The sequence below is a fragment of the Marmota flaviventris genome, chromosome X (assembly GCF_047511675.1).
Source record: "Marmota flaviventris isolate mMarFla1 chromosome X, mMarFla1.hap1, whole genome shotgun sequence".
In the NCBI taxonomy this organism is placed as follows: Eukaryota; Metazoa; Chordata; class Mammalia; order Rodentia; family Sciuridae; genus Marmota; species Marmota flaviventris.
The window spans coordinates 103,158,178-103,171,810 of record NC_092518.1 but is presented as its reverse complement, the minus strand read 5'-3'; the positions used below and the strand labels follow the sequence as shown (position 1 = coordinate 103,171,810).

General features: G+C 41.0%; 2 pseudogenes; both read left to right on the top strand.

Moving 5' to 3' along the window:
* The first annotated feature begins 5,217 nt into the window (after positions 1-5,217).
* On the top strand, positions 5,218-6,701 carry LOC139703365 (5-cytosine rRNA methyltransferase NSUN4 pseudogene; annotated as a pseudogene).
* Positions 6,702-9,872: 3,171 nt separating this feature from the next.
* LOC139703080 (hydroxymethylglutaryl-CoA synthase, cytoplasmic-like) lies at positions 9,873-11,833 on the top strand (annotated as a pseudogene).
* Positions 11,834-13,633: the final 1,800 nt, after the last annotated feature.

Sequence of the window (13,633 nt, the reverse complement as noted above, 5' to 3'; positions counted from 1 at the left end):
GTCCTCAGCCCCACATATAAATAAATAAAGGTATTATGTCCATCTATAACTAAAAATATTTTTTTAAAAAGAGAATAAACTTCAGAGTCATTTAGGACACAAGGGAAAATGGAGATACAAGCTAAAGGCATTCAGAACTCCAAATAAACAAGATCAAAAAAGAATCTCTGTGGTAGAGCACTTGCCTAGCACATGTGAGGCACTGGGTTCAATGCTCAGCACCACATAAAAATAAATAAAATCAAATAAAGGTATTATGTCTATCTATAACTAAAAAGTATATTTAGAAAGAACCTCTTCAAGACACATCATAATCAAAATGCCTAATAGAAAATAAGGAAAGAATATTAAAAGTTTCAAGAGAAAAACATTGGGTCATAATTAGAGACAATCAATAAGGCTCACTCTGACTTTTCAACTCAGACCCTAAAATCAAGGAGGGAATGTCAATGAGATATTTCAGGCTCTAAAAGTAAACAACTGCTATCCAAGATTGCTATATCCAGTAAAGCTATCAATGAGGATAGCTTTGTCTTTCCATGATAAACTAAAAGAATCCATGACCACTAAGCTAACACTACAAAGAATACTCAAAGATAAACGGCACACAGAAGAACCCAAAAACAAACCCCAGAGCTCCCAAATAGATGAAGATGACTAGAAGAACAACTAACTAAATGAAAATCAAGACTAATTTAAATATAGCAAACATACCAAAAAATGACAGGAAACTAGAAACACATAGCCATAATATAATTGAATGTAAATGGTCTCAAATTCCCAATTAAAAGACATAGATTAGGGGCTGGGGTTGTGGCTCAGTGGTAGTACACTTGCCTGGCATGTGTGAGGCACTGGGTTGGATTCTCAGCACCACATATAAATAAATAAAATAAAGATCTATTAATAACTAAAAAAAAGACATAGATTATCAGAATGGATCAGAAAAACAAAATCCAACTATATGCTATATGCAAGAGACTCATCTCATAGGCAAAGACACCCACAGGTGAAAGTTAAAGGATGGAAAAAGGTATTCCATGCAAGTGGAGTCTGAAAAAAAGCAAGAGTACCTATTTTCATATCTGAAAATGCAGATTTCAAGCAAAAATTAATTGGAAGAGACAAAGAAGGTCACTGCATACTTGTAAAGGGAACAATCCAACAAAAAGATATAATGACAGCTGCTCACAGTGGCTCACACCTGTAATCCCAGTGGTTTAAGAGTCTGAGGCAGGAGGATCTCGAGTTGAAAGCCAGCCTCAGCAAATTAGTGAAACCCTAAGCAACTTAGGGAGACCCTGTCTCTCAATAAAATACAAAATAGGGCTGGGGATGTGGCTCAGTGGTTGAGTGCCCCTGAGTTCAATTCCCTGGTATTCCCCACCCCCGCAAAAAAAAAAAAAAAAAAAAAAGATAAACCCAAGTAAATGTCAGCGCACTTATTTACATTAAAAAAAAAAAAGAATGCTAGGTGATTTCTTTAAATGCACTCTTATTACCAAAAGACAGATCATCCAAACAAAGTTAATAAAGATATTTCTGATCTAAATAATACTATAAATCAAATGGACCTAATAGGCTTTGTAATGGCTAATCTGAATTGTCAACTTGATTGGATTAAGAGACACCTAATATTAAGAGGCTTGTGGATATGCCAGTGAGGGTGTGTCAAGGCATGGTTGGCAAGTGGAACAGTGAACTGAAGTGGAGACAGTTGATTCTTCGTGAATGGTTTCTTGATTGCTGCTGCAATTGCCTAAGGATATCTTTCATTCTCCCAAAATGGACTCTGTAGTGATTCTCCAGGGGGTTTCCAGGACTTGGGTCCTGAACTGTGATAGCATCATTGATCCCTCTTGTTCTGAGGCTTCAGCATCTTGGACTGCACAACTACTGGTTCCTCCAGCTCTCCAGCCTGCAGATGGCCATTGTGGGACTATCCAGCTTCTGGTTATGTAAGCCAATCTAATAAATCCATTTTTATAATTGTTTCTGACCCTGTAGAGAACACTGACTAATGCAGAATTTGGTACTAGGAGTGATTCTAGAAACAGAATTGTAAGGACGAATTTCCTTGGTTGGTTTTATGGTTTCTGGAGTTGGCTGTCTAAATTGGTTAGGCCTAAAGTTACTAAAGTCTCTCCTACTGGTACTATGGAGAGCACTGATAATCCATGGTATGAACTGTTTAAGGACATTTGTAAACAAATGCTCTCAATTAGCCACTTGTAAAAAGCAAGTTTAGTGACTCATACTTTTGAACATTTCTGGAAAACTAAGAAATATGATGATGTTGGTTGGTTGCTTCTGGCTTCACTGGACAAAGTAACAAAGGAGAAGGATGAGCTCAGAAATTCAATTTCTCAGCTGCAGACTTGCATAACTGATGTAAAAACTGCTCAGGGCTGGAGTTGTAGCTCAGTGGTAGAGCACTCGCCTACCATGCGTGAGGCACCAGATTCGATCCTCAGCACCACATAAAAATAAAATAAAGATATTGTGTCCACCTATAACTAAAAAATAAATATTAAAAAAAAAACTGCTCAGGGTGCTCTGAGGGAAATCTTTCTTCTCAGAGGACTGAGGTTGCTGAAAACCAAACACAAATCCTCATCCAGCAATTGGCTGAATTAAGACAAGTTTAACTCTCAGCCTTGGAAGACATCTACAGTAAAAGTGAGGGTGCTGCTTGGAAAAGAATAGGGTCCACTAGATTAGGATAACAACATAAGGGAGGACCCTGAAGGGGCTAGGGACATTGAACTCCTAATTCTGATGAATTTATTTTGCCAGAAGTTGTTGAGTCCCCACCCTTAGCCATGGCCAAGTCATCCTTACTCCCATCCTTGGTGGTATTGGCTTCTTCACCTCACCTCGAGGGAAATAATTCTGTTTTGCCTATGAAAATAGTGAAGACCTTTCTTGATTCAGTTGCTCAGCATGAAAATGTTGACACTCCAAAGGACCCACCCTTACCACCACTTTTGACTCTAGGCCTGTAACTAGATGCAAGTCTAAGCAGGCCCTTAGAGGTAAGGTACAGAATGTGACCCACAAGGAGGTGCACTACTCTCCAAAGGAACTTCTAGAGTTTTCTAATTCATACAAGCAGAGGTCTGAGGAACGTGTGTGAAAATGGATTTTAAGGGTGTGGGATAATGGCAGAAGGAACATTAGGCCAGGCTGAATTTATTAATATTGGCCCATTAAGCAGATTCTAGTTTTTATGTAGCAGCTAGCAGTATTAAAAAATAGTACTAATATTTTGTTTGGATGGTTGGCTGAAGTATGAATCAAAAGATGGCCTCCTATGGGGCTCATTGGCAGAGCACTTGCCCAGCATGCTTAAGGTACTGGGTTCAATCCTTGGCATCACATAAAAATTTAAAACAATAAATAAATAAAATAAAGGTATTGTGTCCATATACAACTAAAAAAGCAAAAAAAAAAAAAAAAAAAAAGATGGCCTACTGTGAGTGAGCTGGAAATGCCTGATATCCCTTGGTTTACTATTGATGAAGGAATTCAGAGGCTCAGAGTGATTGAAGTGCTGGAGTGGATCTGTCATGTAGGACCTTCTCCTCCATCCTGGGAGGATCCAGAAGAAGGTGCACAAGTTTGTCCTTACTGAAATAGACACTTATTCTGGGTATGGATTTGCCTTCCCTGCACATAGTGCTTCAGCCAAAACCACCATCTGTGGACTTATCGAATGCCTTATCTATCATCATGGTATTCCCCACAGCATTACTTCAGACCAAGGAACTCACTTCACCACCAAAGAAAGTGAGATAATGAGCTCATTCTCATGGGATACACTGGTCTTACCATGTTTTCCACCATCCTGAAGCAGCTGGTTTGATAGAATGGTGGAATGGACTTTTGAAGTTACAGCATCAGCTAGGTGGCAGTACCTGGCAGGGCTGGGGCAAGGCTCTCCAGAAGGCTGTCTGTACTTCAAATCAGCACGCATTATATGGTACTGTCTCTCCTGTTGCTCGGATTCACAGGTCCAGGAATCAAGGACTGAAAACAGGAATGGTGCCACTCACCATTACTCCTACTGACCCACTAGAAAAGTTTTTGCTTCCTGTCCTACAACCTTATCCTCTGTTGGCCTGCAAGTCTTAGTTCCAGAGGGAAGAGTGCTTCCGCCAGGACGTACAACAATGATTTCATTAAACTGGAAGTTAATTTTTATTTTTTGGTACTGGGGACTGAACCTAGGGGTGTTTTACCACTGACCCACATCCCCAGGCTTTTAAAACTATTTTATTTAGAGGGGCTGGGGTTATGGCTCAGTGGTAGAGCTTGCCTTGCACGTGCAAGGCCCTTGGTTCGATCCTCAGCACCTTATATAAATAAATAAATAAAATAAAATAAAGTTACTGTGTACAACTACAAAAAATATATTTTAAAAATTTTAAAATATTTTATTTAGAGGCAGGGTCTTGTTGAGTTGCTTAGGGTCCTGTTAAGTTGCTGAGGCTGGCAAGTTAGGTGACCCTCCTACCTCAGCCTTCCAAGCCGCTGGAATTACAGGCGTGCACCACTGCACTTGGAAAACGGGAAGACTTCCCTCTGGCCACTTTGGACTCCTCATATCTCTGAGTCAACAGGCTAATAAGGGAGTTATGGTGCTGGCGGGGGTGATTGATCCAGATTACCAAGGGGAGATTGGACTATTACTACAAAATGGAGGTAAGGAAGCATAGTCCTGGAGTACAGGAAATCCCTTAGAGCATCTCTTGGTGTTACCACGTCCTGTTATTAAGTTCTGTGGGAAACTTCAACAACCCAATCCAGGAAAGATGACAGATGTCTCAGACCCAGGAATGAAGGTGTGGGTCACACCCAAAGGTAAAGAGCCAAGACTGGCTTAGGTGCTTGTGAAGGTAGAGGGAATACAGAATGGGTTACATAAGAAGGTAGTTATAAATACCAACTATAGCCACATGACCAGTTACAGAAATAAGGATTATAATTGGTATTAATGTTTCTTTCCTATTTTGTTAAGATTATGTTTGTGCATAGTTACACATGCATTAAGAGGACATGTTTGTTACTCTCCTATTATTCATTAATCATGCCATGTAATATTGATTGACTTAACATCAGTAATTAAAGTGATATTAAATGTGTATCAGAATATTTAAGTGGTGGGATGTCAGAAGAGCAAGCATCAAAAGCATTTTTCGACCAGGCGACGCACGCTGATATGGCTGCGCCAATACTGAGGGGCGTCCGGGAGCTGCTGAAGCATGCGAACTTCGCGCCGGTCCCGAGAAGACATCGACATAAGAAGAAGTGGGCAGCAACAGAGCCCAAATTCCCTGCCAGCCAGCTTGCTCTGCAGAATTTTGACATGACCTACAGTGTGCAGTTTGGGGATCTTTGGCCATCGATTCGTGTCAGTCTTCTCTCAGAACAGAAGTATGGTGCACTTGTCAATAATTTTGCTGCTTGGGACCATGTGAGTGCTAAGCTGGAGCAGCTGAGTGCCAGGGACTTTGTGAGTGATGCCATCTCCTGCTGGGAATTGGAGCCTGAGAATGGCCACTCTGCAACCCTGTCCCCAGCCTGCAGTCCAAATCTTCGATGCTTCACTTTTGCCAGAGGAGATGTCAGCCGCTTCCCTTCTGCCAGGCTTGGCAGTCTGGGTGTCATGGACTACTACCTGATGGATGCTGCCTCCTTGCTGCCTGTCCTGGCTCTTGGTCTACAGCCTGGGGACATTGTTCTTGACTTATGTGCAGCTCCTGGAGGAAAGACACTGGCATTGCTTCAGACTGGCTGTTGCCGCAACCTCGCTGCCAATGATCTCTCTACTGCCCGAACGAGCAGACTACAGAAGGTCCTTCATAGCTATGTGCCTCAAGATATCAGGGAAGGAAACTGAGTTCAAGTCACTTCATGGGATGGCAGGAAGTGGGGAGAACTGGAGGGGGACACCTATGACCGGGTGCTGGTGGATGTACCCTGTACCACAGACCGCCACTCCCTTCATGAAGAAGAGAACAACATTTCCCAACGGTCAAGGAAGAAGGAGCGACAGATGTTGCCTATGCTGCAGGTGCAGCTTCTTGCGGCTGGACTCCTTGCCACCAAACCGGGAGGCCATGTTGTCTATTCTACCTGCTCCCTCTCACACTTACAGAATGAATATGTGGTGCAAGGTACCATCGAACTTCTGGCCAATCAATATAGCATCAAAGTTCAGGTGGAAGACCTCTCTCACTTCCGAAAACTTTTCATGGACACATTCTGTTTCTTCCCATCCTGCCAGGTTGGGGAGCTGGTAATACCAAACCTCATGGCCAATTTTGGGCCTATGTACTTCTGCAAAATGCGTAGGCTGACCTAGCATCACTTGTCCCTGCAGTAGGAAGACAAAGGATGTACTCTATTGGAGGCACTGGAAACTGAGACCAGTGACAGAGATGCACTCTAGATCCCGTCTCCATCCTGAGTTTTTTCTGCATTTTTAAGCAGTAGGAAGTAGGAGTTTGTCCTACCACTCAATTGTGAAGTATCAACAGTTTTCTAACTCACTTATTACCCTTCCCCTTTTGCCAAGCTTATGCTAATGGTGCCTGTCCCATTTGGAGGTTAGAAGGAAAAAAAACCAATGAGAAACCTACACTGTAAGCTGTATACTTGTGAAGAAGCATTTAGCAAATAAAATTGTTGAAGTTCCATAGAGCTGGGGATATGTCAGGGGCTTTATGTCAGTGCAAGTACTGTTACAGTTGCATTTGTACCAACTGCAGCTGCTGAACACTAACTCCTTGGTGGCCAAGCTCAGGATCTCAGACTGGTGTTTGAGACTGGCCTCTGATTATAGAGTTCCTCTCACACTTGAGGTGAGTTCTGCTTAATTAGTTGATAGTTCAGCAAGCCCCCCTAGTTTCTCCATATGGCCTATGATCTAATTTAAGGAATAAGTAACTAAAAACGTTAAGCCAGTGCACAATAATTTGCTTACTTACTCATTGAGAAAGCTCTCCTTAGCTGAGTAATTCTGACCATTCCTTCTGCTGTCAAATGTAGATAGAGAAGCTTCTTCTGCCATAGGGATATCATACTTTTGTGTGTTTCTTAATAGTAAGTATTCTGTGGACTTCTGTATGTCAGGAAGCTAGGGAGCTCTGAAAACTATAGAACTGGGAGATATATAGAACTGGGAGATAATCAGACCTCTACAGCCTTCAGAATGACAACTCACCTCCTTTTGCTTTCTGAGTGCCTAGGAATATCCTAACGTTTTGTTTTCTTTTGTACCAGATTTTTTTTGTTCTTGTTTCTCATCTGTAACCAAATTCTAGTACCTGCTCTTTGGCCTATTTCAAAATCCCTCTGAACTCTTCCCCCAGCATCATAGGTTTTCACCTCATATAATGTGTATTTGGGGGCAACACTATATAATTTACTGACTGCATGCTATTTACATCTTTGTAATATTAGCCAAAAAATGGTAACCTTTAGTGGCAGGGAGATTAAAAATTGCTTGTGGTTACCTGAAAATTTTTTTCATTAAATTTTGTAGTCATTGTTATTCTGAAAAACTGACCCTTGTGCAAGAAAGGGTGCATGACTTTAGAATACCTGAAGGTTTCTTGACTCTTCCTGTTGTCCCTATCCCTCTTCTACCTCTTGCTGCCATTCCTTTTGCCCTTTATGCTTTTCTTGTTAATCCTTATTTGACTGTTAAAGATGTCAGATGAGAAAGACTTTAGTGAGCTTAAGCCTTTTTCATTCTTAGGATTTGCATTGTCACTAGGCTCTGAAAGATCTTTTAGACTCCAAATCAAGTGAAGCTAAGAAGGTAGAGCTCCAGGAGCTTGGCTGGTACTCTGAGTAGGACCTCAACCAGCTTTTATGCATATGGTTCCTACTTGCTGTTTTGGTCCTTGGCCACTTGGACCAGTCTGGTGCTATGTGAATATTAAGTAATAATAGTTCAAAAGGAGAGGCTTTCCTGTCCCTGTAATCTCATTCTAATTGGGGGCACCACCTCAGGTAAGAAAAGTAGAGAACTACTTTGGAAAACAGTTTGATTCTCTCTTATAATTGATTTGTGGTATTGAGGATCCCAAGGGCACTTTACCACTGAGCAACATCCCCAGCACTTTTTTTTTAGGGAGAGGTACTGGGGTTTGAACTCAGGGGCACTTGACCATTGAGCCACATCCCCAGCCCAATTTTGTATTTTATTTAGAGACAGGGTCTCACTGAGTTGCTTAGCACCTCACTTTTGCTAAGGCTGGCTTTGAACTCACAATCCTCCTGCCTCAGCCTCCCAAGCCCCTGGGATTACAGGAGAGCACCACCATGCCCGGCCCAGCACTTTTTTATTTTTGGAACAGGTTCTCCCTAAATTGTGCAGGCTGGCCATGAACTTGTGACCCTCTCACCTCAGCCTTCTAAATTTCTGGGATTACAGTGAGTGCCACAAAGCTACTATCTCCTGTAATTGAATATTCACTTACCCTGTACCCAGTTATTCCATACTAAGGATAAATCCCAGAGAAACTCATACGTGTATACCAGGGCACACGTGAAGGATGTTCAAAGCAGCCTGTTCACAAAAGCAAAAGCCAGGAAATAATCCAAATGTCCATGAAATAAAAGAGTGGGTGAATTAACTGAAATAGCCACACAATGAAATGTTATGTAGTTGTAGCCAGGCACAGTGGCGCATGCCTGTAATCCCAGTGGCTTGGGAGGCTGAGGCAGGGGGATCATGAATTCAAAGCCAGCCTCAGCAACTTAGCGAGACCCTGTCTCAAAATCAAATTTAAAAAAAGGGCCAGCGATATGGCTCAGTTCTTAAGCGCCCCTGGTTTCAATCCCTAGTGCCAAACAAAGAAAAGAAAAATATAGTTGTCAAAATAAAAACAAGTGAACTATAGCAGTACTATTATGGTTTGGATATGAGGTGTTTCCCCATAAGCACATGTGATAGACAATGCAAGAATATTCAGAGGTGAAATGGTTAGATTGTGAGAGTGGATTAATGAATTAATTAGTCAGTGGATTAATTCATTTAATAGATGAATACTTTGAAAGAACTACTGTTGGCAAATGGAGCATGACTGGAGGAGGTGGGTCCTGGGGGTGTGCCCTTGGGATTGTATTTTATCCCCCTTGTTCCTCCTCTTTTCTGTTCTCCAACTGTCCTGAGGTCCTCTACCACACCCCTCTGCCATGATTCTTCACCTCACCTTAGGCCCAGATCAATGGAGTTCATGGCTGGTCATGAACTGAACCTCTGAAACCATGAGCCAAATTAACTTTGCCTCCTCTAAGTTGTTCTTTTTTTTTTTTTTTTAATATTTTCTTAATTGTCAATGTACTTTGTTTATTTATATGCAGTGCTGAGAATTGAATCCAGTGCCTCATACATGCTAGGGCAAGTAGTCTACCACTGAGCCACAGCTCCAGCCCCTAAGTTGTTCTTTTTTTTTTTTTTAAGAGAGAGATAATTTTTTAATATTTATTTTTTAGTTTTCGGTGGACACAACATCTTTATTTTATTTTTATGTGGTACTGAGGATCGAACCCAGCGCCCCGCGCATGCCAGGCAAGAGCGCTACCGCTTGAGCCACATCCCCAGCCCCCTAAGTTGTTCTTTTCACGCATTTTGGTCACAGCAATGAAGAGTTGACTAATACAGAAATATAATAATATGGATGAATTTTAGCAATAAAACATGAAGTATTGTCCCGCCTCCCACCGACTCCCGGCTGTGCCGGAGTCGGGTGGGTCGGCGGCTATAAAGCTGGTAGCGGAGGGGAGGCGCCGCGTACGGTCTTTCGCGGCTTGGTCTTTTCCTGTGGTCACTACCGGTCACATCTGGCTCTTTCACCATGCCTGGGTCACTTCCTTTGAATGCAGAAGCTTGTTGGGCCAAAAGATGTGGGAATTGTTGCCCTTGAGATCTATTTTCCTTCTCAATATGTTGATCAAGCAGAGTTGGAAAAATATGATGGTGTAGATGCTGGAAAGTATACCATTGGCTTGGGCCAGGCCAGGATGGGCTTCTGCACAGATGGAGAAGATATCAACTCTCTTTGCCTAATTGTGGTTCAGAATCTAATGGAGAGAAATAACCTTTCTTATGATTGCATTGGACAGTTAGAAGTTGGAACAGAGACAATCATTGACAAATCAAAGTCAGTGAAGACTAATTTGATGCAGCTATTTGAGGAGTCTGGGAATACAGATATAGAAGGAATAGATACAACTAATGCGTGCTATGGAGGCACAGCTGCTGTCTTCAATGCTGTTAACTGGATTGAGTTCAGCTCTTGGGATGGACTGTATGCCCTGGTAGTTGCAGGAGATATTGCTATATATGCCACAGGAAATGCCAGACCTACAGGTGGAGTTGGAGCTGTGGCTTTGCTGATTGGGCCAAATGCTCCTTTAATTTTTGACCGAGGGCTTCGTGGAATACATATGCAACATGCCTATGATTTTTACAAGCTCGATATGGTCTCCGAATATCCTATAGTCGATGGAAAACTCTCCATACAATGCTACCTCAGTGCATTAGACCGCTGCTATTCTGTCTACCGCAAAAAGATCCATGCCCAGTGGCAGAAAGAGGGAAATGATAAAGATTTTACCTTAAATGATTTTGGCTTCATGATCTTTCACTCAAACTGGTTCAGAAATCTCTAGCTCGGATGATGCTGAATGACTTCCTTAATGACCAGAACAGAGATAAAAATACTATCTACAGTGGCCTGGAAGCTTTCGGGGATGTTAAATTAGAAGATATTTACTTTGACAGAGATGTGGAAAAGGCATTTATGAAGGCTAGTTCTGAACTCTTTAATCAGAAAACAAAGGCATCTTTGCTGGTATCAAATCAAAATGGAAATATGTATACATCCTCAGTATATGGTTCCCTTGCTTCTGTTCTAGCCCAGTACTCTCCTCAGCAGTTGGCAGGGAAGAGGATAGGAGTGTTCTCTTATGGTTCTGGTTTGGCTGCCACCTTGAACTCTCTTAAAGTTACACAAGATGCCACACCAGGGTCTGCTCTTGATAAAATAACAGCAAGTTTATGTGATCTTAAATCAAGGCTTGACTCAAGAACTTGTGTAGCACCAGATGTCTTTGCTGAAAACATGAAGCTCAGAGAGGACACTCATCACTTGGCCAACTATATACCCCAGTGTTCAATAGATTCACTCTTTGAAGGAACATGGTACCTAGTTAGAGTGAATGAAAAGCATAGAAGAAAGTAAGCTCGTCGCCCCTCTCCAAATGATGACACTTTGGGTGAAGGAGGAGGACTTGTGCATTCAAATACAGCAACTGAGCATATTCCAAGCCCTGCTAAGAAAGTGCCAAGGCTCCCTGCATCAGCAGCAGAACCCGAAGTAGCTGTCATTAGTAATGGGGAACATTAAGATACTCCGTGAACTGCGAGACTTCACAGTGTGTTTGGGTTGGGGTGGGGATAGGGGAATGGTTGGAGGAAGGGAATGTCTAGGGACAATTTTAAAGAATTACACATTGCTTAAATTTTTATGTGACTGACTTAAATTTTTATGTGACTGTTGTGCTCTTGGATAAGTCTATCTGCCCAATTTGCTAACATGCTTCCTGTTGTGGTCTAGCCAATTCTAAATGTACTCGAATGATGTTAAGGGCTCTGTAAACTTTATACCTCTCTGGCCATTTATATGCATGAAATTTAGTTTTTAAATGTAGTATGAATCCTGTGCTTCTGTTAGAGGAAAGCAGAGGTACTAGTCTCCAATTTAATTTTTTTTTAATGTGTAAGAATTTTATACTTTGAACAACAAGATTGTTGAAAGTAAAAAAAAAAAAAAAAAAGCATTTTTCATTTTTTCTTCCTTTCTAGGGAAAGAACTTTTTTGGTTATGTGCAGGATAGTTATATCATGTTAGACAGAATTATAACCTTCTTATTGTGTTTATTTGGAGATTAAGTATGATGTAAAGAGTCATGTTTGGGTATCAGATTGACAAGGGCTAACCTGAATTGTCAACTTAATTAGATTAAGAAACACCTAAGGGCTGGGGATATAGCTCAGTTGGTAGAGTGCTTGCCATGCATGCACAAGGCCCTGGGTTCAATCCACAGCACCACAAAAAAAAAAAAAAAAAAAAAGAGAGAGAGAGAAAGAAACACCTAAGAGGCTTCTGGGTGTGTCAATGTGGGTGTGTCTAGGAATGACTGGCATGTGGGACAGTGAACGGAAGCAGAGATCTACCCTAAATGTGGGCAGCACTGTCCAATAGGTTGGAGGCTTAGATAGAATAAAAGTTGGAAGAACAAGGAAATAGCAGCAGATGCATGCTTGATTCTTCTTAGGTCCTTCACTCTTCCAAAGTGGCCTCTGCCAGTGATTCTCCAGGGAGTTTCCAGGCCAGACTTGGGTAGCATCATTGCTTCCTCTTGTTCTGAGGCTTCAGAATCTTATACTGTGCAGTTACTGGTTCCTCCAGCTCTCTAGCCTACAGATGGCCATTGTGGACTATCCAGCTTCATGGATGGATGGATGGATAAATAAATAGTTAGATAGATAGATGCATATAGATATATATCCTGTTGTTTCTGTTCCTCTAGAAAACCCTGACTAATACAGATATCTACAGAATATTTCACCTCAAACAGCTGAATTGGACTGGAATGTAGCTCAGTGGTAAAGCACTTGCCTCACATGTGTGAAGCCAAATAAAGAAAACAAAACCAAAACAAACAAACAACAACAACAACAAAAAAACAGCTGAATTTACATTCTTCTCAGCAGCTCATGAAAGCTTTTTCAAAATACAACATATTCTAGTTCATAATGTAAATCTTAGTAAATACAAAAAAAGATAATAATCCCATGCATTCTAGCAGATCATAATGGAATGAAACTAGAAACAAAAAACAAACAGCAAGAAAAATAATAGGAACTAATAAACACATAGAGATTGAACAATACTCTTTTAAATGAAGAATGGATCATAGAAGAAATGAGAGAAGAAATCAAGAAATTCTTAAAAACAAATGAGAACAAAATAGAACATATCACAATCTCTGGAAAGTATGAAATCAGTTGTAAGAGGAAAATTTATATCGTTGAGTGCTTACATTAAAAATAGAGATCTCAAATAAGTAAGCTTAGGTTCCACCTCAAAGTCTTACCAAAGGAAGAACAAACTAATTTCAAAATCAATACAATACAGAAAATAATTAAGATCAGATACAAAATTAATGATATTGAGAATAAAAATACATTATACAGGATCAATGAACCAGGGTTGCAGGTGTACAACACCATGCCTAGCTTCAATGTTAACATCTTCTGTTAGTGTGGTACATTCGTTAAAATTGATGAATCAATATTGGTACATTATTAAATAAAGTCTATAGTGTATATTTGGTTTCATTCTATGTATTGAACATCTTATGGATTTTGATTTTTTCTTTCTGATACTGGGGATTGAGCCTGGGGGCACTCTGCCACTGAGCTACATCCATAGTCTTTTAATTTTTGTTTGTTTGTTTTGAGATAGGGTCTCTCTAAGTTGCTGAGGCTGGACAGGTATGGTGGTGCACAACTGTAATTTCAGTGACTTGGGTAGCTGAGGCAAGAGGA